Below are 23659 nucleotides of genomic sequence, written 5' to 3' on the forward strand. Positions count from 1 at the left end.
ATCTGTATAAATGTCGACTCACTAGAGTATACATCTGAAACTAATATAATATTGTAAATCAGTTATACACCAATTAAAAAAAGAAATCAACAGAGGGCAAATGAAATGCAAAGCAAACAGAAGGAAGGAAATAAAGAGCAGAAAGTAATAAAAGTAATATAATTAAAAACTGAAAAACAATAAAAAGTCAAAGAAACCAAGCAGCTTTTAAAAAGTTGGATAACATTGATAAACCTCTAGCCAGACTGGTAAAGGAATAAAAAAGAAAAATGACACAAATTTTAAATGTAAGGAATGAAGGAGGCAATGTCAATACAGATCCTAAAGACATTACAAAGGTAATAAGGGATTCTTAAGAATAATTCTATGACCGTAAATTCATGTAAATAAACTTAGCTAATTTCTTGAAGAACACAAGCTATAAAAACTCATAAAGATCAATAATTTAGATAATACCATATTCACTAAAGAAATTGAATTCATACCTATAAATATTTCAATAAAGAAACCTCCAGGCACAGATGATTTTATCCATAAATTCTATCAAATATTTAAGGGTGAAATAATACCAATTGTGTCAAAACTCTTCCAGAAAATAGAAAAGAATCAAATATTCCCTAATTTATTTTTATGAGGCAAGATTTTTCCTGATACCAAAATCAGACAATGACATTACAAGATAAGGATATTAAGTACAGACTCAATTTTCTCATGAATATAGAAACAAATTTTCTCAATTTATTATTAGCAAACCAATCCAGGAAATATAAATTAAATGTCATGAATGAATGGGAATTTTCAGAGAAAGGAAGACTGTTTCAAAATTTAAAAATCAGTCAACATAATTGACCATGTGAAATGATTTATGTATATATATTAGTTTAGCTATATAGAAAATCCCTTGGAACCCACAACAACAAAGCTCATGAAATTAATATATTTAGGTTGAAAATTTCAAGGTCTATACAGATGAAGTGCTTTTTTTTCTATGTACTAGCAAAAATAATTGAAAATTGAAATTAAAGAAATTATATCATTTAAAGTAGCATTAAAGTTATGAAATACTTAGATATAAGCCTAACAAGCTATGTGCAAGATATGAATGCTAGAAATTACAAAGCAAAGATAAAAAATGATTCAAAGGCTTAAGTAAATCAAGAGAATGATAGTGTTCATGGTCTGGAAGACACAATATTTTAAAGATGTTAACTGCCTGTATTAGTGAAGATTCTCCAGAAAAAGAACCAGTAACATGTGTGTGTGTGTGTGTGTGTGTGTGTGAGAGAGAGAGAGACTTTGGATTAGGCACCTATTTCTTGAATATGCCTCCAAAAGTAAAAATTCATAAAAGGAAAAAAGCGTATAAATTGAACTTCATCAAAATTAAAAAATTCTCTGTGAAATCACGATGGCAAGAATGAAAGGGGAAGTTTACAAAATATAAGTAAGTATTTGCAAAACAAATATCTGACAAAGGACTTCTACTTAGAATATGTAAAATTCAGTAAAAAGAGAGTTTTAAAAATTAAAAACAACTGAAAAAGATTTGAACAAATACTTCATCAAATAAAATATACTGATGGTCGATAAGCACATGAAAAGATGTTCAGCATCATTAGTAATCAAGGAAAAGCAAATAACATCTATAAAGATATACTTCTACAACTTATTGAAATGGATAAAATTAAAGAATAAAATACTTGACAGTACAAATGCTAGGGAAGAATCATCATATTGGTGTAAAAAAAAATGTTACAGACATATTGGAAAACAATTTAGTGTTTGCCATTCTTATAACACTAAAACTTTGCTTATTATATGATCCAGCAATTCCACGCTTCTTATTTACCTAAAAGAAATAACTTGTACATGATTGTTTATCAGGGGTTTATTCATAATCCCTCAAACTGGAAACAACCCAAATATCCTTCAACTATGAATGGATAAACAAAATGTGATAGTCATACATATCCAATAACAAAAAGGAATTTACTGAAACATGCAAAAAATCTGTATGCATTGTTGCAAGTGAAGGAAGCCAGACTCAAAGGACTAGATGCCGAATGAATCCTTTCATAGAACTTCAGTAAAAGGCAAACTGAAGTTACAGAGGGGCTTCCCAGGCGGCGCTAGCAGTGAAAGAACACGTCTACCAGTGCAGGCGACAAGAAGGGTGGATTCCATCTCTGGGTGGGGGAGATCCCGTGGAGGAGGGCACTGCAACTCCCGCTAGTATTCCTGCCTGTAGAATCCCATAGACAGAGGAGCCTGGTGGGCTACAGTCCATAGGGTTGCGAAGAGTGGAACAGGACTGAAGTGACTTAGCATACGCGTATGCACATAGTAACAGAAAACATATCTGTGATTTGGGGAGTGGGTTGACACAAAGGCACAACAAAGTGTTTGCAGTTAAACGATTGCAAGGAACTGTCAAAACCAAAGAACTCTATACACACACAAAAGTAAATTTTATTAGTTTCAAATAAAATAATTGATTAAATATATTACAATAAAAAAGATCAGCAATGGAATCTCTCAGAGATTTCATTTTGATTGGCCTTAGTGTGTATTCTGGGCATTAGTGGCTTTTGTTTGTTTAATTTTCATCTCTTTCCGTTTGCACAAAATGCAAGGGGACGTTATCACTTAATTCTCCTTCATGGATGGATGAATTGGAATCTTCAAATTCCGTTCTAAAAATCAAAGAGCAAATGTATCACAAGTTTAGGAAGGTGATTCCTGTGGGGTACTAAAAATACCACCAAACTGCAAGTCAGGAGACCTGTATTTGCGATTCTGGCTCTATTGCCTACTTGCAGTCTGTTCTCGAGCAAGTAACATGGCAGCTCACGGTGTGCTTGCTCTGGTTATTACGTAAGAGGTTTGACCTCATGGGCTCCACTCTCTCTTCTCCTCTGCCATGCTAGGATATGGGAGATCAAGATTCCAGCTCTGGATTGGTCCTTAATTTGGTGTGTGGCTTCCAAATCATCACTTTAATTCTTCTGAGTCTCAAATTCTTCACCTGTTAAGTTGGAAAAAAGCAGAATAGAAAGAAATCTATATACTACTTCTCCCTGTGATCTTTTGTTGTGGTTTAGTCACTAAGTCAAGCCAAACTCTTTGTGACCCCATAGACTGTAGCCCACCAAGCTCTTCTGTCCCTGGGATTTCCAAGGCAAGAACACTGAAGTGGATTGCCATTTCCTTTGCTAGGGGATCTCCCTGACCTAGGGATTGAACCTGCATTACATTGCATTGTCTCCTGCATTGCAGGTGTATTCTTTATCGCTGAGCCACCTGGGAAGTCTCTCTTCAGTCAGTCAGTCAGTTCAGTCGCTCAGTTGTGTCCGACTCTTTGCGACCCCATGAATCGCAGCACGCCAGGCCTCCCTGTCCATCACCAACTCCTGGAGTTCACCCAGACTCATGTCCATCAAGTCAGTGATGCCATCCAGCCTCTTTTGCCACACAGTAAAATAGAAGCTTCTATTCTCTTGTAAATAATCAGTAGAAACCACTAACTACCCTCTCTTGAATTTTTACTGGCTTCTCCCCACAGGCACTAAGAATAATCTATCAAGTTGTTAAAATGGCAAGAAGCTGATGGCCATCTATGCCTGGAGAATCCCAGGGACAGAGGAGCCTAGTGGGCTGCTGTCTATGGGGTCGCACAGAGTTGGACATGACTGAAGCGACTTAGCAGCAGCAGCAGCAGGGAGGGTAATATGCTAAAGGCCATTTGCAAAGGAGACTCTTCCTCTAAGGGCTCTCTGCTCTCACCTCGATGTGCTTCAAATCACGATCCTCTTTTCAGCTGACCGCTGACTTATCCCACAGGTAGGTCCCAATTTCCAGTTTGAGTTGGAGGCTAAGGAGTGTGAAGAAAACCATTTTGGTTACAAACACTAGGGAAAAAATGCTTTATTACTGGATTTTTGAAGACCTGGCTGAGCTCTGACATTTTCTGATTTCTCCAGGTTAAATAGACCAACTGTGTCCAGTTTTAAGTTACCAAAATGACATCACTGAATGTGAAGCTGGGCAGAGATGCTTGCTTGACTCCTGCAAACCATAAAGCAGCTTTAGCACAGCACTAGCTGTAGATTTCAGTTATGTAATTCAATCAAATTTTACAAGCAATAAAGCTGATACTTGGAAACAAACTACACTAAAATAATTTTTCTCCAGATTCACAGAAATGCAAAAGCTTAACAATATTCTCTGTTGGTGAGTCTGTGCTCCTGATTGCTGCTGGGAGTACAAAATGGTATTAACCTATGGATGAGATTCATCAACATCCATGAAATATACATAGATATTTATCTGTCACTAATCAAACACCTTTACCTAGATGAAGTTTTGTTGGTGAATAGGATATTCACAGAACTCAAAGTATCACAGATCATTTTTTTAAACTGTCAGTGGAAAAAGTTATATTTAAAATTTTAATGCATATATTAATAATACTTTTATTAAACTTATTTTAATAAATGCAATATATATTATACAGACACCACCTTAATTAAGTGATGAAATTATTATTGCCAGTAATAGGAGAAACTGAAATCATGTGTCTTCTGGTATGATACACTGACAAGGACACATCAATCTATATAAAATTCCTGCTAAAGGCAGATTATGATAAATTAAATTAGTGGGTGTTTTGCATCTGAATTTTTAAAAATTATTTATTTCTGGTTGTGTTGAGTCTTCTTTGCTTAGTTTCTCTAGCTGCAGCGAGCAGGGCCAGTCTTCACTTCTCATCAGAGTGGCTTCTCTAGTGGAGCACAGGCTCTAGGTGTGAGAGCTTCAGTAGCTCAGGATGTAGGCTCAGCAGCTGCAGGTATGGGCTATAGGGCAAGGGCTCAGTAGCTGTGGTCCAGGGGCTTTAGTCATTCCACGGCATGTGGAATCTTCCCAGACCAGGGACTGAACCTGTGTCCCCTGCAGTGTCTAGCAGATTCCTATCCACGGTCCCACCAGAGAAGTCCATTGCATCTGGATTTTTTTTAACACCATTAAGAAACTTATTTGGACAATTGGTTTGACTTTTTGAATTAGTTTTCTGAATCTAGTATTTGTACCATGATCAATGGCACCCCACTCCAGTACTCTTGCCTGGAAAATCCCATGGACACCCCACTCCAGTACTCTTGCCTGGAAAATCCCATGGACAGAGGAGCCTGGTAGGCTGCAGACCATGGGGTCGTGAAGAGTCGGACACGACTAAGCGACTTCACTTTCACTTTTCCCTTTCATGCATTGGAGAAGGACATGGCAACCCACTCCAGTGTTCTTGCCTGGAGAATCCCAGGATGGAGAAGCCTGGTGGGCCGCCATTTATGGGGTCGCACAGAGTCAGACACGACTGAAGTGACTTAGCAGCAGCAGCAGCAGCACATAAGAGTATACTATTTTTAGGAGATACACACTGAAACAGGGATGGGAATTCATGAAGTGTGCAAGGTGTTCTTTAGTAGTTCGGAAAAAATTGTATGAATATGTGTTAATGAGAATAATAAAATAATTAACAGAGAGAAAGCAAATACAGTAATTTTAAAGAGTTAGTGAAGCAAAGGAAAGGACAAACATGTTATGCATAGGACTATTCTTTTAAATGGTTTGTAAATTTGACACTTTCAAATAAAGGTTTTCCAAAATAAAGTTAAAAATAATATATACATGGAGGCAAAGTCAAATATGCATACATACACACAAGTATGTTTGCTGCAGTGTTGATGGAACAAAATGTTGCAAGCAAACTCAGGTTCAGTATTAACAATGTCATTGAATAAACTATGTTTCTATATGATGGATACAATAACTGAAGTGATGATATAGATTTTTTAACTTACTGTAATAGCCTTTGGGTATCGAGATTTCACCTAATTTGATTATATTTTCTTTTCCTTTATCACTTTTTTCTGAAATGTTTGTTTTGTTGCAAAAGTAAAACCTTAGCATCTATAATTATAGCAAACCTGAAAAATTGTTTTAAAACACACACAAAACATAGGTTCTTAATATCTGTTAGATATAACAAAGTCTATTTCCTGATGGGGATTCCAGATCTCTTGAAGAAATTTTGTGTAACTTCTACAATATGAATGTTTCTCAGTGTGAATTTTTCTAGAAGTCTAGTTAGAGAATTGTTCCTTTTATAGATTTAATGTTAATACATTTGATATGTAATACATTCTCTAATTTTTATTACCTGTTTTGTACTTTTTGTGTTCACTTATAACCAGTTTTCTTTTTTTTTTTTTTTTTTAAGAATTGTGTTTTGGAAACATGGTGGTGTTTTACTATTGAAAAGAGAGTTCATTTATTTTAATTAAAATGATTTTTAGTAAATGCCTACGTTTCTTATTAGAATATTTCTCACACTTTTTGTGTGGTTGTTTAGTCCCTCAGTCCCACCCACTCTTTGCGACTCTGTCGACTGCTGCACGCCAGGCTTCCAGGTCCTTCACCATCTCCCAGAACATGCTCAGACACATCCATTGAGTTGGTGATGCCAATCCAATCACTCATCTGTTGTCCACTTCTGCAGCCTTCAGTCTTTCCCACCATCAAGGTCTTTTCTAATGAGTTGGTTTTTCGCATCAGTTGGTCAAAGTACTGGAGCTTCAATTTGATCATCAGTCCTTCCAGTGAATATTCAGGACTGATTTCCTTTAGGATGGACTGGTTTGGGCTCTTTGCAGTCCAGAGGACTCAAGAGTCTTCTCCAACATCACAGTTCAAAAGCATCAATTCTTAGGCACTCAGCTTTCTTTATGGTTCAGCTCTCACATCTATACATGACTACTGCCAAAACTATGGCTTTGACTATACAGAGCCTTGTTTGCAAAGTAATGTCTCTGTTTTTTTAATATGCTATCTAGGTTTGTCATAGTTTTTCTTCCAAAGAGCAAGCATCTTTTAATTTCATGGCTGCAGTCACAATTCATAATGATTTTGGAGCCCAAGAATAAAAGTCTGTCACTGTTTCCATTTTTTCCACATCTATTTGCCATGAAGTGATGGCATCGGATGCCATGATCATCATTTTTTGAATGTTGAGTTTTAAGCCAGCTTTTTCACTCTCCTCTTTTACCTTCATCAAGAGGCTCTTTAATTCCTCTTCACTTTCTGCCATCTCCACCATCTTACTCTGTACATCTTCTTTGGGGAAAGGAGATGGTGAGACAAATTGAGAAAATAGCATTGACACATAAGCTGCCATGTTTAAAACAGCTAGCAGGAACTTGCTATATATCACAGAGAACCTGGCTTGGCACTCGGTGACAACCTAAAGGGTGGGATTGAGGGTGGGTAAGAGGGAGACTCAAGATGAAGAGAATATATGCATGCAGTTATGACTGGTTCACCTTGCTGTAGGGCAGGAAACAAAACAACATTGTAAAACAATTATCATCAATTTTTTAAATAAAGATTTTTAAGAAATGAGAAACTGTCTACTACAAATATTTTTATTGCAAAATACTATAAATTTTCTTTATTGCATATTATTTTACACAAAATATTAAACTGTCATTCACTGCTCTGTAGAAGATCGAGTTTCTTTTTTAAAGTTTTCTTTTAAATTTTTTTTTTGTAAGTATTCTGTGACACCAGACACTTCAAAAACCCCAGCCATAAACTATCTTTTGTAGATCCAAATCTATACTTCAGGGATGAAAATATGCCCTGACCTCTTGCTGTCTTTTGTGATAAATCAAAGACTTTGTGTACCATACTGTTATCTAGAGCACAACTCTGTTTTCAGACTTTCTAAATCCTTGGATTATTTTTAAAGCATCAGAATGGTTGAAACTCAAAACCTTTGAAATGGTCCTCCAAGGGATAAGTCCTATATACCTATAGTGCTTTCTTATAATAATCTCCCTTGTGCTCTTTGGGCTCACTAGAAATAGAATCATCATCATAATAAAGCCTCTGAGATCAGGAGGCACTGTGTGAGAAGGCAGGCCATGAAAAGCAGAGCTCATGGGGCACTCTTTGACAGCTCTTATAACTCTGTTTCTGCCCCAAGCTGCAGGCATCACAACAGCTGTTTTGCTTCCTCTGCTGGAACCGCTGAACTCCAGCCTGACTCCCAGTGGCATCTTTATAAAGCACAATATGCATGTCTGATCTCCCTAGCCTGAGCAGAAGGATCATTAAACACAACCAGGAGCCTATACCACATGGTTTCCAATAGACCAGATTTCTCCATGGCATATGGAGGATGAAATATCGGAACAAGAATTTGCAAACGTTAGGCCAATCTTAATTTCACTATTCAAGACACTTTTGATGGCCAATTTCTTCTGAGTTATCAGGGCATAGGGCAAACGACTTAGGATTTAGATTCAAAATATTAAAGGCCAAAAAGACTGACATCCCAGTGGCTCTAGGAAAAATACTTAACGTTTGGTAGAAATCATTGTAATCTCTGACTGGTTTGTTGTGAAAATTATAAAAGATAAAAAGAGGTTGGCAAAAGCAGAAAATCCAATTAAACAATAGCCCAAAACTTCAACATACACCTCACCAAAGACAATCTTAAGATGAAAAAGGAGTATATGAAAAAATATCACACATTATAAATCATTAAGAAAATGAAAACCAAAACAGCAATGAGATACCTATACTCACGGATTATTGTTCAGTAGCTAGGTTTACAAGTCTTTGCAACCACATGGATTACAGCATGCCAGGCTTCCCTGTCCTTCACTATCTCCTGGAGTTTACTCAAACTCATGTCCCTTGAGTCAGTGATGCCATCCAACCATCTCATCCGCTTTTTCCCACTTCTCCTCCTGCAGTCAATCTTTTCCACCACCAGGGTCTTTTCCAATGAGTTGGCTTTTTGCATCAGCCAAATTCCAGAACACTGACACCTGCAAATGCTGGTGAGGAGGTAAAGCAGCGAGAACTGTCACTTGTTACTTGCGGGAAAGTGAATGGTATGGGACAGCCCCTTCGGAAGACAGTTTGGCCATTTCTTTTTGCAACCCCATGGAGTGTAGACCACCAGGCTTTTCAGTCCATGGGATTTCCCAGGCAAGAATACTGGAGTGTGTTGCCATTCCCTTCTCCAGGGAATCTTCCCAACCCAGGGATGGAACTCGGGTCTCCTGCATTGGCAGGTCAAATCTGTAACACAAGGTCCAGCAATAATTCTCTTTGGTATTTACCCAAAGGAGCTGGAAACACTCCCATACAAAAACTTGCATGCACGTATGTATAACAGCTTTATTCATAATTGCCAAGCTTGGAAGCAACCAACATGTCCTTCAGTAGGTGGATGGATAAATAAACTGTAGTATACACAGGCAATATTATGGCACTTAATACTAAAAAGAATTAAGCTATCAAGCCATGAAAAAACATGGAGGGAACTTAAATGCATAACATGAAGTGAAATAAACCCATCTTAAAACATTATATACTGTATGATCCAGCTCTATGGCCTGTGTGCACGCAAAGTCACTTCAATTGTGTCCAACTCTGTGGGGCCACGTGGACTGTAGCCTGCCCATGGGATTCTTCAGGCAAGTATATTGGAGTGAGTTGCCATGCTCTCCTCCAGGGGATCTTTCCCACCCAAGGGTTGAACCCATGTCTCTTAAGTCTCTTGCATTGGCAGGCAGGTTCCTTATCACTCGTGCCACCTGGTAAGCCCGTATGACCTTTTGGAAAAGGCAGATGTATAGAGACAATAAAGTCATCTCTGTTGCCAGGGGCTAACAAAGTGTGGAAAGATGAATGGGGGAAGGCATGGAGGATTTCTAGGAAAATGAAAATACTTTGCATGATATTATAATGATGGTCAGGAAGATCCCTGGAAAAGGGAATGGCGATTCACTCCAGTAATCTTGCCTGGAGAATTCCATGGACAGAGGAGCCTGGTGGGCTATAGGCCATGATGTTGCAAAAAGTCAGAAATGACTGAGTGAGTAACACACACACACACACACACACACACAACACTGAGGATGCAAAGACAAATCAAGACTTCCATTGAGGGTACAAAAGCAAGTACAGTGAAAAGTGAGGCATTTAAAAGCATGTGAAGAACTTAATGAGAGAATTCTCCAGGAGAGCTTGGGTTTATCCCCTCAAGATAGGTTGTGGTTTTTAAAGTCTTTATAATGGTGCTCCCCAGGAGATGATAGTAGTAAAGAATACCCCTGCTAATGCAGAAGAAACAGGAGATGTGGATTGCATCCCTGGGTCTGGAAGATCCCTTGGAGTAGGAAATGGCACCTCACCCCAGTGTTGTTGCCTGGAAAATTCCATGGGCAGAGGAGCCTGATGGGCTACAGTCCATGGGGCTGCAGAGTCAGACATGACTGAGCACACACATGAATGAGATGCATACACACATACACATACTCAATTTTTTTAAAGTTTAGCTTAAGTTCTGAATATGTTTCTACATTAGAATTTGTATTTCGATTTTAGAATAAGTGCATTATCTCTTAGTGACTGTTTTTAAGAGAAAGCATTTTTTTGCAGGTGTCCATTGCCCTTCTGTTAAGGTACGTGTCATATATTCTAGTTTTTAATGCTATTTATGATATATGAAGATGTTATCCTCTAAGTTGTTATACTAGGTTGTACAAACACTAGTTTGTATACTATTTACAGAATAATTATACTAAGATATAATTCTCTAAGTGGTTGGTCTTCCCAGCTAAATAATGAAGCTATTTCCAATGAAGGACTATATCTATCAGTAGGACAATGGAATTAAAGCAGACGGGTACAAACACTAGTTTGTATACTATTTACAGAATAATTATACTAAGATATAATTCTCTAAGTGGTTGGTCTTCCCAGCTAAATAATGAAGCTATTTCCTATGAAGGACTATATCTATCAGTAGGACAATGGAATTAAAGCAGACGGGTCCTGGGTAGCGATCATCACATTTCCCTGTGCTAATTAGGAATTACAGCAGGACAGCATAACCCATTCTACACATTAGTTAAAGTTCCATTTCAAAAATATGGTACTCAGTTTCTGTGAACAATGACAGCCCACTGCTGCTGATCATTCCCCCGTGTGTCTTTGCTGCTTTTTTTTTTTTTTCCCTTTTTTTCCCACCCACTTCCTCAATATATGTCCTTCCTAGTGAAAGAAGTCTGCTTTTAGAATTACACTTCTTTCAAGTCTGAGGGAAACAGATTGAAATCTCAACTTTGACTCGTCATCTCTTCCATCCTCAACCTCCTCTTCTCAAACTTATAATTGCATGCTCTGTTCTTGGATGGCTGTGTTGACAGTAGTTTTATGACCCAGGATTTTTCAATTTCTTATCCAAAGCCAGCCTCATCTCAAGTCCTAAAATTTATGGGCATAGGAGATGACATATGGGATTAAACTCTTGATAGATTTTGAACCTGCCTTTGGCAGTGGCCAAGGCTTTCTGCCAGAGGGAACTGTGAGGAAAACATGCGCTCTCTGCAACAGGTGGATATCATCTTGCTTTGCAGGAAGTGACTCACCACCTGCCACCCAAACACAACCAACCCTGATGAAGACTCATTCCCTTTTCTGAATGACTTCAAATGTTAGGAAATTATGATTCTCTTATAAAATATTAACTGTGACCAACTTCAAATAAAACAGTGTTGGAATGTAGCTAAATGCCCATCTGTTCTCCTAAGTGGTTTCTAGGTTCGATTGCTCTTCTAGATTTTGTATCGTTTAAGAACTATCTATATCCATCTGGCCAGTCCTCTAGCCTCCTCTCTGGGATTGTCTCTGGACAAAGATGAATTATTGTTGTTTTCTCCATTTTGCATCTCTTGGTTTTATCTTTGAGATGCTGATATCCTCTTTCCTTTCTATAGTAAATAATTTCCACTTGGTCGATTTCTCAACATCTGTGAAGCTAGCTTTTCTAAACATCCTTGTTACTCTTTCCTGGACTTTGTCCAGCTTTCCTAATTGGCTTCAGGACTCTACTCTTGAAGAACTGTCAGAAATAGTGAAATCATGTCAACCAACAGTAGATAAATGTGTTATCTATCATTTAGGAGATCATCCTCTTAAATCAAAAAATAATTTAAGCATTTATAAAAATTACCTCTGGTCATATATTCAAATTCAAAGAATTTTGGAATCCACCAACTCAGCATCACAAGTACCAATTTATTACTGTGGAGCTAATGTTTACCAATTATTTAAAAAATAATTTTCCCTTGTAATGATAAATATGGGATAATTTTCAAATAGGTACCAGTTCAATTTATTTATTTTTGAGTGCAGAAGTACAGTATTAATTTATTCTAAGATTTAGGGACTTAAGCTAGAAACCATTTTCTCTGATAATTCATCACTACACAACACAAATTCATGTATTTCATCAATGCTAGCCTAGGATAATTAGAACACCAGAACAAAATTTAAATTCAACTTTAAGTCCATATACATTTATACATTATACCTAGAGATTTGGTTCACATTCAGCTAGGTTAGGTACACTGATTTTAGGTCATATCCCCTACCTTCAAACACCTTTTTTTCTGTAACTTAACATTGCAGAGGCAAAGATTTCCCATACTTTTAAGTAAAAAGGCTTTTGTTGTTGTTTTTTCTTTTTTTTTCTGTTGTTACTGTTAAATTGTTTCTAAACTTCTGTTTTATTTTCCCTGAATACTTGCAATATCTCCCTATTCTAAACCCTAAAAATTCAACAACTTCATCTTTGCATATCTAGCTATTCATTGTTTTTTAGTTTGCATTTTTGGATTTTATTTTTAGTGCATTTTGAGTGCAACTTTTGGGTAAACGCTTCTGTGTTTTGTGTGTTTTTTTTAATATTTATTTATTATTTGGCTGCATCAGGTCTAGCTGCAATACACAGGATCTTCCTTGCATCATGCAGGGTATTTCCTTGTAACATACAGGATTTAGTTGCCCCGTGGCACGTGGGATCTTTGTTCCCTGACCAGGGATGGAAACACACTGAGAGGCAGAGTGCTGATGGCTGGACTGCCAAGGAAGGCCCTACACCTTGTTTCAGTAACTATTCTATGAGCCTTTTTGATCTGCAGACTCAGGCTTTTCTTCAGTTTAGCTTTTTTTTTTTTTCCTATTTTTGTTCTGTTTATTCCTTCGTTGCATGTTGCATGTCAACTATTTAAATAATTTGGTTCTTTTGTGCTTGTTTGTTTTTAATCACTTATATCATCTTTTTTTTGTCCTCTGAATGCTGTTAGAATTTTTAAATGTTGTTTTAAAATCTGGAAATTTGCTTGTTTTTTGCTGTTAATGATTTGACTTTGAGTAGTCTAGATTCTACTCTTGAAGTGAAATGAAAATTGTTCAGTTGTGCCAGACTATTTATGACCCATGAACTATATAGTCCATGGAATTCTCCAGGCCAGAATACTGGAGTGGGTACACTCATTGTATTTTAAATTCTGTGTAGCAATTCTTCACATTTTCTGATTAAAATTGATAGTTATTTCTGTTATATGCTATATCATGCTCTTATTTTCATTAATTTTCTTTTTTAAAATGTATTCTTAATTGTTATTGTGGATATGGGAATGGCCCAGCACGAAATTTACACCTTCCACCCCGGATTGTCAAGGGCCAACGAGAGCTCACCAAAAGATGCCAGAATCATGACACTTCTTAGAAGAAATATATAAGTAGTGTTAAGTATATTCACATTTTTGTGCAACTAATCTCCACAGCTTATTTATCTAATTTAAGTAACAACTTTCCAATTCCCACTCTCTCCAGTCCCAAGAGATAAGATGATTGGATGGCATCACCAACTTAATGGACACGGGTTTGGGTAGACTCCAGGAGTTGGTGATGGACAGGGACTTTCTTTCCATGAATTTGACTACTCTAGATGCCTTAAATAAATGGAATCACACAGCATTTGGCTTTTTGTGATTGTACTTAGTATAATCTCTTCAAGGTTCATCCGTATTGTCGTGTACCTCGGAACTTTCTTCTTGTTGAAAGATAAATAATATTCCATTAGAGTATATACCACATTTGTTACCTCTTCATTAATAGATATTTGGTCTGCTTCCACCTTTGGCTATTTTGAATAGTACTACTATGAACATGAGTGTGTTGTTTTCTTTAACTCTCTTGAGAATAAAAATTGCTTTCCCAAGTATTTGTTTGATGTGATAACTAAATACATTGCAGAAGGCTGCAGATAAGACAAGAGTTTATTTGAGGTCTTAAGAAATACTGTTCAGAAGACACAGGTTCAGGTAGAACTGAAAGAGTGCTCCAGGGAAGAGAAAGTGTTGGGGGTTATACAGACAAGAAGCCATTTGGCTGTTAAAAGTTGCCTGGAGAAAACTGTGATTGACTCTTGACTTTAGTGAGGAAATACTTGTCCTTAAGTAGTCATGAGTATTTTTAGACAAGGGTCTGATACACAGATAGGGTATTACTAGTTATTTTAGAGTTCAGTTCAGTTCAGTCGCTCAGTGGTGTCCGACTCTTTGCGACCCCATGGACTGCAGCATGCCAGGCCTCCCTGTCCATCACCAGCTCCCAGAGTTTACTCAAACTCATGTCCATTGAGTAAGGTGATGCCATCCAACCATCTCATCCTCTGTCGTCCCCATCTCCTCCTGCCTTCAATCTTGCCCAGCATCAGGGTCTTTTTCAATGAGTCAGTTCTTCCCATCAGGTGGCCAAAGTATTGGCATTTCAGCTTCAGGATCAGTCCTTCCAATGAATATTCAGAACTGATTTCCTTTAGGATGGACTGGTTGGATTTCTTTGCAGTCCAAGGGACTCTGAAGAGTCTTCTCCAACACCACAGTTCAAAAGCATCAATTCTTAGGCACTTAGCTTTCTTTATGGTCCAACTCTCACATCCATACATGACTACTAGAAAAACCGTAGGTTTGACTAGATGGACCTTTGTTGGCAAAGTAATGTCTCTGCTTTTTAATATGCTGTCTAGCTTGTTCATACCTTTTCTTCTAAGAAGCAAGTATCTTTTAATTTCAAGGCTGGAGTCACCATCTGCAGTGATTTTGGAGCCCAAAAATATAAAATCTGTCACTGTTTCCATTGTTTCCGATGGAAGGTTCAATAAGTATCATGTGTTTCTGACAGAAGTTCTGGATGACTTATTTAGAAAAATAAGTGGTCAAAAGACCTGATTCCATCCAGGCTGAGACATGCACAAGTCACACTTTCTTAATGACCTCCTGGCTCCATTTAAGAGCGTTATCTTGGCAAACATTTTTGTTTCATCAATAAAACATTATAAAATACGCTCTCCTACTCCAGATGCTCTGAATACATATTTGTACATGCGACTTTTTAATTTGATATCATTTTTACCTGTTTGCTTGTCTTTGAGTAAGGACAGATCTACCAACCTGCTATGAGACTGGATTCTCTACAGGTCCCTTCCTGAATGGCCTATAGCACTTTCTTTAAGGAGTAAATTATAGCATCAACTGATACAGGTTTTTAATATCAGTTCAGTTACTCAATAACTTGAGGTTGTTGATAGGAAAGCACAGAATTTTGTTTCTGTGAACTTTATCCCTCTGTTTATTTTAATAGCTGAAGGAGATATTTACTTTCCCTATCTTTTTGCCTCTCTTCAGACATTTAGCTATGCCTAGTTGTAGGAGAAGGGAATGGCACCCCACTCCAGTACTCTTGCCTGGAAAATCCCATGGACAGGGGAGCCTGGTGGGCTGCCATCTCTGGGGTCACACAGAGTCAGACACGACTGAAGTGACTTAGCAGCAGCAGCAGCAGCAGCAGCAGCAGTCTTCTTCCCAGAGTTCATCTGTCCATATTTGAAGGATTGACCAATTTGTGCATATATTCTGCAGTTTTAGAAGATGCTCCTTGTATTGAGGTTAGATAAAACTCACTTATTATCTTTATAATTAATCATGCAATTGTCCACCTGAACAGCACGGTTTAGTCATTCCAAACTGTGAATTTGAAAAAAAAAAAAATTACATAAATATGAAAGGTAGTTTTAACTGCTTAAAGTGATAGTGAAGTTTCATGGGATGAGAAAACTTTATGATGGATAAGAAACCCCAAGCGATCAATATCTTGTTCTAAATAGCTGAATGTCTTGGAAATTGGTAAGAATTACTTTATAGCTTTAAAGTGCAAAATTTTTGTAATGTATTACTTTTTTATCAAATTAAATTATAGTGGTCTAGAGAGCCCACTTGTCAAGTTGAGAGAAGGTCCAGAACCAGTGTCACTGTTGAATGCTGATCTTCCACCGTCTGACATACTGGTTGATACAAATTGCAGCCAAGTCTTTCAGGCCTGGCTCCCAGAACATGGCATGTCCATTATAGGAGGTTATTCTATGGAGATTTGGCTTCCTGAGAATCTGCTCACTCAGCTGTCCCTGCTGCATTTTGCAAGAACTAACTTTTATATCTACTTGTTAAGCATACAGCCATTCTCATAGGTACTGGATCAGATTAGATTATCTGCTCTTAAAGAATTTACAGGGTTCTCCACCTTTCCAGGGTCTAAAATCTCATCCAGGATAGGGGCTTTCCTCTTTAGACCCAGAAGATTAATAGGAGTGATTCATTTGCATCCAAGCAATAGAGAGTTCCACACCCTCCTCCAAGGGAGTCTTTAAAGATTGCTTTCCAAGTTAATTAATCTCTTCCCCTTTAACTTAATCACAAGTACTCTCCTTTGCTTCAGTAAAGGGATTGGATTGCCTCTGACAGAATCATTCTCTGGGGGAAAATGATTCTATTTTTCTTTTGTTTTGCTTTTTAGGGATAATGTTGGTGGTGGAAGGATCAAGAAGATGATTTCCCTGCCTTAGCAATAATTTTAGGTAAACTGACTCCTTGTCATTTTTCCAGGTGTAGCAGAGGTGAAAAGAAGTGTTTTGTGAAAAGACAGCTGAAGGCATACATACATGTTCATTTAAGATGATCATTCTTATATGTAAATGAAATAACAGACATGCTATTTGAAGGATATGTCAAAATTGTCTTTTCTAAGTTTATCTCACTGATTTCCTGTAAATCTTTGTGATTCTTTTACATTATTTAAGGAACAGTATCTCTTTAAATGGACTTCCCCAGTGGTTCAGATGGTAAGAAATCTGCCTGGAATGCAAGAGACACAGGTTCTTGCAATCCCTGAGTTGGGAAGACCAAGAATTCCTTACAGTAAAGCCATTCTGTGAAAACAATAATGGTACCAGTAGTAGCAGATCAAAAGTGTCATGCTTTTTTTTTTTTTCCTTTTAGGAAAATAGAGATAAACTGTCTTTAAGAACTATTCCCTAGGAATAAGGAAGGATTATTTAAATTGTAGGAAGGCATGATGGGTCACCTTCCCTTCCTCCACAAGGGGGCCAAAGTGTATTATTTTGATGCAGAATATAATATGTGCACATACTAAATGGCATTAGACACTTTTCACGCATAATTTCATTTAAACATTTTAATAGTCTTTTTTTTTTTTCAAAGGAAGCTTAAAATATTTAATGACTTTGACTTTTAAACATAACCCAGATTAGATAATAATGTCAAGTGATAATTCAATACACCATAATATATGACGGAACAAAAACTTACTCTTTTAGAAAGTTTAACTCTAGTAAACTCATGGATTTAGGACATTCACTGGGAGAATGGAAAAGAGACTGTACAATTTGAGATTATGTTCAAATAAATACAATGCATAAATGCAATTCCACCAAGTGAAATTTAAAAAAATGCATTCCTTTAAAACTATATTAAATATTTAAGAATGCTTATCATGTAAATGGATAAAAACTACATGTGTGGAAGAACTGACCTAAATTATATAAATTGACCAAAATGGTCAAGAGTTCATTTTTTTAAATAACATTTTAAAATTTTTTCTGAGCTAAATTAGGAGAGTAGATAGGGCAAAAGTCAAGCCACAGGAAAAGTAGGGTTAGTATCCCACTGACTGACACCAGTACCCTTCTCTTGGTGACACTGGATGTCACCACCACAAAAATAAATTCTAAAGAGTCTTTGTATCTCTGTGTGTCTTTGGGGCAGGGGCAGCCAACTGGTAAAAGTGTTAGTTTCGTCTGACTCTGTGACCCCATGGTCTGTAGCCCACCAGTCTCTATCCATGGAATTCTCCAAGTAAGAATACTGGAGTGGTTAGCCATTCCCTTCCCCAGAGGATCTTCCTGACTCAGGGATCGAACCTGGGTCTCCAGCATTACAGACAGATTCTTTACCATCTGAGCCACCAGGGTAGTCCCAGCCAACTGGCAAAGCCTAGGAGTTAAGATCGCACATTTTTAGCAGAGGGAAGGGGGAAATGGAGCCTCTAGCTGCCTTTAAATTCCAGCCTTCTATCAAGATTCACAAAAGTGAAATACTCTCCAAAAAGGAAGGGTTTGAGATATTTAGGCAAACTAAATCTGACAAATGCCCCCACTTGAAATGAGCTTAAGTGCTCGGTGTGAAATTTTAGATTATTTAGAAGAGAAATTTCAATATATTCAAGTGGAGACAACTCATGAAAAGGGTCGCCTAGCAGAAATTTACTTGAACTTGCTTTAAGGAATATGAAAGATACACCTACTTGTCATACACATATAATTTAGCCTAAGTCCTTGAAATTCATCTTGTCTTAGTCTGTTTCAGGTTCACACTAATCTAATTGTGATACTAGATTTGTAAGACAAATTTTCAAGACTTGTACAAAGGAAAATACAAACAAGATGAGATTACTTACTGTAGGGATGTATGTTGTGTGTGTATACTTGTATAAGAGAGAGAAATGCAGAGAAGAATAGCTTTCATTTGAGAATGAATGGGGTGGTTAACTAGTCATGCCTGCATCAATGAATATAATTGTAAGGCAACTAACTTTACATGCTTTTGTTATAATAGTCTTATGCTGCAGATATTGGTATAACAATTCACTTCAGGAAAAAGTCTCAAATGTATTATGCAACCTTTCACAGTTCACACAACCTGCATTTGATTCAGATGGTGTTCAAACACTGATCAAGCTGATCACCATCTCATTTCCTTCATCATATGCTATACTTATTCCTTCACATTTTATAAACTGTTTTCTTACAAGTCATTAAATTTTCACAGCAATCTGTTGAAATATCTAGAACTGTTAAGGGAAGCACACTGATTGAAACCGCCCACCCTGGCCAGGCACGATAGTAACCATTTGCATGAGTTGTTTTATGACAGGAGATCTGATAAGGAATAGGGAACTAATAAGCCACCACCCACCGGAAGAGTTCCGGAAAACTCTAAAGGAGACACCAGATGTCTGTCCATTTCCCAAAATCCCTCTCACTAGCATCCATCTTGGCTGAGAGATGAGTAAGCCACCAGGAAAGACTCTGAATTAGAATGATTGGCCAAAGACCACCCAGAAACTAATCCCATCACCATAAAACCTGAGACTGCGAGCCATGCTGCAGAGCAGTTCTCCTGGGTTCCCTTACCCTACTGCTCTCCACCCAGGTGCCCTTTCCCAATAAAATCTCTTCCTTTGTCAGCACATGCGTCTCCTCAGACAATTCATTTCTGAGTGTTAGACAAGAGCCCAGTTTCGGGCCCTGGAAGGGGTCCCTCTTCCTGCAACAGAACTATTGCTGTCACCATATTACAGGTGAAGAAAAAGAAGTTTTGAGAAGGTTTATTGGAAAAAGCAAGAGAGTTCCAGAAAAACATCTATTTCTGCTTTATTGACTATGCCAAAGCCTTTGACTGTGTGGATCACAATAAACTGTGGACAATTCTGAAAGAGATGGGAATACCAGACTACCTTATCTGCCTCTTGAGAAATCTGTATGTAGGTCAGGAAGCAACAGTTAGAGCTAGACATGGAACAACAGACTGGTTCCAAACAGGAAAAGGAGTACGTCAAGGCTGTATATTGTCACCCTGCTTATTTAACTTATATGCAGAGTACATCATGAGAAATACTGGACTGGAAGAAACACAAGCTGGAATCAAGATTGCCAGGAGAAATATCAGTCACCTCAGATATGCAGATGACACTACCCTTATGGCAGAAAGTGAAGAGGAACTAAAAAGCCTCCTGATGAAAGTGAGAGTGGAGAGTGAAAAAGTTGGCTTAAAGCTCAACATTCAGAAAACGAAGATCATGACATCTGGTCCCATCACTTAATGGGAAATAGATGGGGAAACAGTGGAAACAGTGTCAGACTTTATTTTTCTGGGCTCCAAAATCACTGCAGATGGTGACTGCAGCCATGAAATTAAAAGACGCTTACTCCTTGGAAGGAGGGTTATGACCAATCTAGAAAGCATATTGAAAAGCTGAGACATTACTTTGCCAACAAAGGTCCGTCTAGTCAAGGCTATGGTTTTTCCAGTGGTCATGTATGGATGTGAGAGTTGGACTGTGAAGAAAGCTGAGCACCGAAGAATTGATGCTTTTGAACTGCGGTGTTGGAGAAGACTCTTGAGAGTCCTTTGGACTGCAAGGAGATCCAACCAGTCCTTTCTGAAGGAAATCAGCCCTGGGATTTCTTTGGAAGGAATCATGCTGAAGCTGAAACTCCAATACTTTGGCCACCTCATGTGAAGAGTTGACTCACTGGGAAAGACTCTGAAGCTGGGAGGGATTAGGGGCAGGAGGAGAAGGGGACGACAGAGGATGAGGTGGCTGGATGGCATCACTGACTCGATGGACGTGAGTCTGAGTGAACTCCAGGAGTTGGTGATGGACAGGGAGGCCTGGCATGCTGCGATTCATGGGGTCGCAGAGAGTCAGACATGACTGAGCGACTGAAATGAACTGAACTGATTCACTTGACTGAGATCCTTCAGCTAGTAAAGCATGGAAGACCAAGATCTAGCTGCCTCCAAAGCCTCTGTATCAGCACTTTAGGACAGATCTATTGATGCTAAAAGCTTGGCTTCTCTGTACACCATTGCCAATCCAATCTCAGAGGCATAAGCTTTCTGAATAGGAAAGAATATCTTTATCACTTTGCCAGGCAAAGGGAGCCACAGTGGGTTAAAGCCTTCAAAACCATATGTCCCAACTTAAGGAAGACTGAAAATTTTTATAGTAATTGTTCAAAAAGAGCGTGATCAGCTTGTGGACATTCTTTTGATGAGTTGGTGGTGAGATAAGTAGGAGTCAGCATCAACAGCCTTCAGATCCAACTGATCTGGGGTCTTTATGTTTGTGGGCAGCATACCATCATTAGCCATTAACTTATCCCACCTGGAGGGACTTTCAGTATCTGTAAAATAGCTCAAAGATATTGCTGTGTGTATGCTTTGATGGGGAACTAGAACCTCGTCCCAAAGCTGCTCTTTACTCTTCCTCCCTGGTCTTGTATTCCTTCTCTTCATTAATTAACAGCTGCTTGAATATGCACACTAGAACTCAGGAAGGTCATGGAGACTGAATGTTGTTTCCTATAACCAAAGAAACAGGTTCACAGAAAGGCCTACTGCCCAGGAGCCACATGGCCAGGTAAGAAAAGAATAAAATAAAACATGAAACTGTCTCTTCAGACTTGTTTAGACCTGTAAAAATAAAAAAGGATTGTAACTATAAAATATACCCTAGTTTTCTCTTCACAACTTCAAGCACATTTCTGGACCAACACCTTCATTCATTAGTAAGTTTTAGGACAGAACTATTGGGATAACATGGTGTTATCACTGACAGCTTTGTGCATTAACTAGTCTTCATAAGGTTATTTTGATTTTTTGTTTGTTTGTTTTGGTTTTGCATAGCTAGCATTTTGTGTGTGTGTGTGTGTGTGTGTGTGACCTTGTCATACCTTTAAAGCAATGACAATCCATTCAACTACAAGCACTCAGGAACTGTAAAGAATACATATTTGGTCATTTAGATAACTAAACTATATTTCTAATATATTTGATCTTCATTCATTGTTCTTGATTCACAGCTCCTCAAATCCTTGGGATTTCTTCAGTGATAAGAGCAAAGAAATCATCTTTTTAGAATAATATTTTCTCTCTTGTCTTCAGCTGCTGAAATGCTTTAGAACCATAAAGACAGAGTATATCTCTTGTTATTCATAAGAAACCTCCTTTTTTTTTCACTGCAATTGTGTATATGTTAATGAGGAAACTTTTGCAAAGCATCTAGGAGAGGTACTGGTTGCTAAGAAACCAACCAGGAATAGAGGGTTGGGGCTTTCAGTTCAACCCCTTGGATTCCAGGGACTGGAGGAAATCTAGACATGGAGTCAATCACCAGTGGCTGATAATTTAATTAACCTTGCCTATGTAATGAAGCTTCCATAAAACCCCAAAGGCTTCAAAGAGTTTCCAGGCTGGGAAACCTGAACACTTCCATATGTCACCGTGTTGGTCTCAGCTTCCAGAAGGACGAAGCTCCTTTAGTTGTAACCTCACCCTATTTACTCTTCATCTGGATGTTGATTTCTGTCCTTCAATATGCTTTGTAATAAACCAGTAATCTAGTGTGTAAACAGGTTTCCCAAGTTTTATGAAACACTCTAGGAAATCAATCAAATCCAAGGAGGGGAGCCTGGGAACCTCTAATGTGTAACGAGAGGTTAACAGACTGAGATTGCGACTGGGTCTGAAGTGAAGGGCTGTCTTGTGTTGGGCCCTTTATCTGTGGAGTCTGATGCTACCTGTGGATTGATACTGTCAGGACTTATTTAGTTGAATTCTTGGACACCCAGCTGATTGTAATTGGTGATCGTAATCCAAAGACTTAGTTTAGAGGGCAAGACAGTAGATTCTTTTTTCTTGAAGTTGTATAATGTGCTTTACTAACTTGGAGAAGGATAGGCACTTCAGTGCTCCCTCTCATCCTTCTGAGCAAATTAAGGGAGTAAATGAAGCATATTATTTTTCCTATGGTTGAGAAGTATCTGGATAAGTGCAACATCATGGATGTAAGTCCTAGAAAATTCCAGTTTACTTTTACTGGGATTTAGTAGACGTTTAACAACATATCAGTCTTTCAGTCCATTGCTAACATGTTATATACAAAGAGAAACAAAAATTAACATGTTATAAACACACCTGTATTTAAAGTACACTCAGAGAAAATATAAAATGCAGATTGCCGTTGATCTTTCAGGAGTTATTATCCCTTTCATGAAATCTAGCCTGTACATTTATGAAGTGTCTGAGTTTCCCTTTTGCTTCAAAATTTTCCTCAATGAAAGAATCATAAAGAACTTACCATGGCGTCAGCAGTGCAACTTCCAAAACTCCAGTCTTCAGGAGCAACAGATTTCCTTCTCCACCATTTATCCAATCAGCTCCCTGTGAAATAAAATTCATACTTTATGTGAAGGAAAATTTTTAAATAAAAAATGTTCTCTGCCTTTGGTCCTCCTCTTTCCCCTCTTTTATCCCTTGTGTATCATTCTGTGTAAACAAATCTCCCCATTGGCAGAAATGTCTGTTCAGCCATAAAGAATAACATTCTCCTAGTGCCAACAAGAAAACTCCTTAAAAGGTAACATTCCTTCTTGATCTTGTAAGGGGTCAAAATGACCTACCACTTTGTACTTGCAGATCTGATTATATAAACTGTCAGTAATATGTCATTTAATGTACAGCCCTCTTTCTCAAAAAACATAACTATGCCTTGACTTCTAATGGGCAAAAGAGTTCTCAGAGCTTTCTGAGATGCT

At 37.9% G+C, this 23659-nt stretch overlaps 1 long non-coding RNA gene across 1 annotated transcript; it reads right to left on the bottom strand.

The window, feature by feature from the left end:
* Positions 1 to 2449: 2449 nt before the first annotated feature.
* On the bottom strand, positions 2450 to 23347 carry LOC147342628 (uncharacterized). Its single transcript, XR_015157839.1, has 3 exons — positions 23203 to 23347; positions 3784 to 3871; positions 2450 to 3025 (listed from the first exon to the last, which is right to left on the bottom strand). It is a non-coding gene; the product is annotated as an uncharacterized LOC147342628 (long non-coding RNA).
* Between the last annotated feature and the right edge of the window lie 312 nt (positions 23348 to 23659).

Source organism: Bos grunniens, chromosome 29 (assembly GCF_055505025.1).
Source record: "Bos grunniens cultivar Pamir isolate PY7600 chromosome 29, Bosgru_T2T1.0, whole genome shotgun sequence".
In the NCBI taxonomy this organism is placed as follows: domain Eukaryota; kingdom Metazoa; phylum Chordata; class Mammalia; order Artiodactyla; family Bovidae; genus Bos; species Bos grunniens.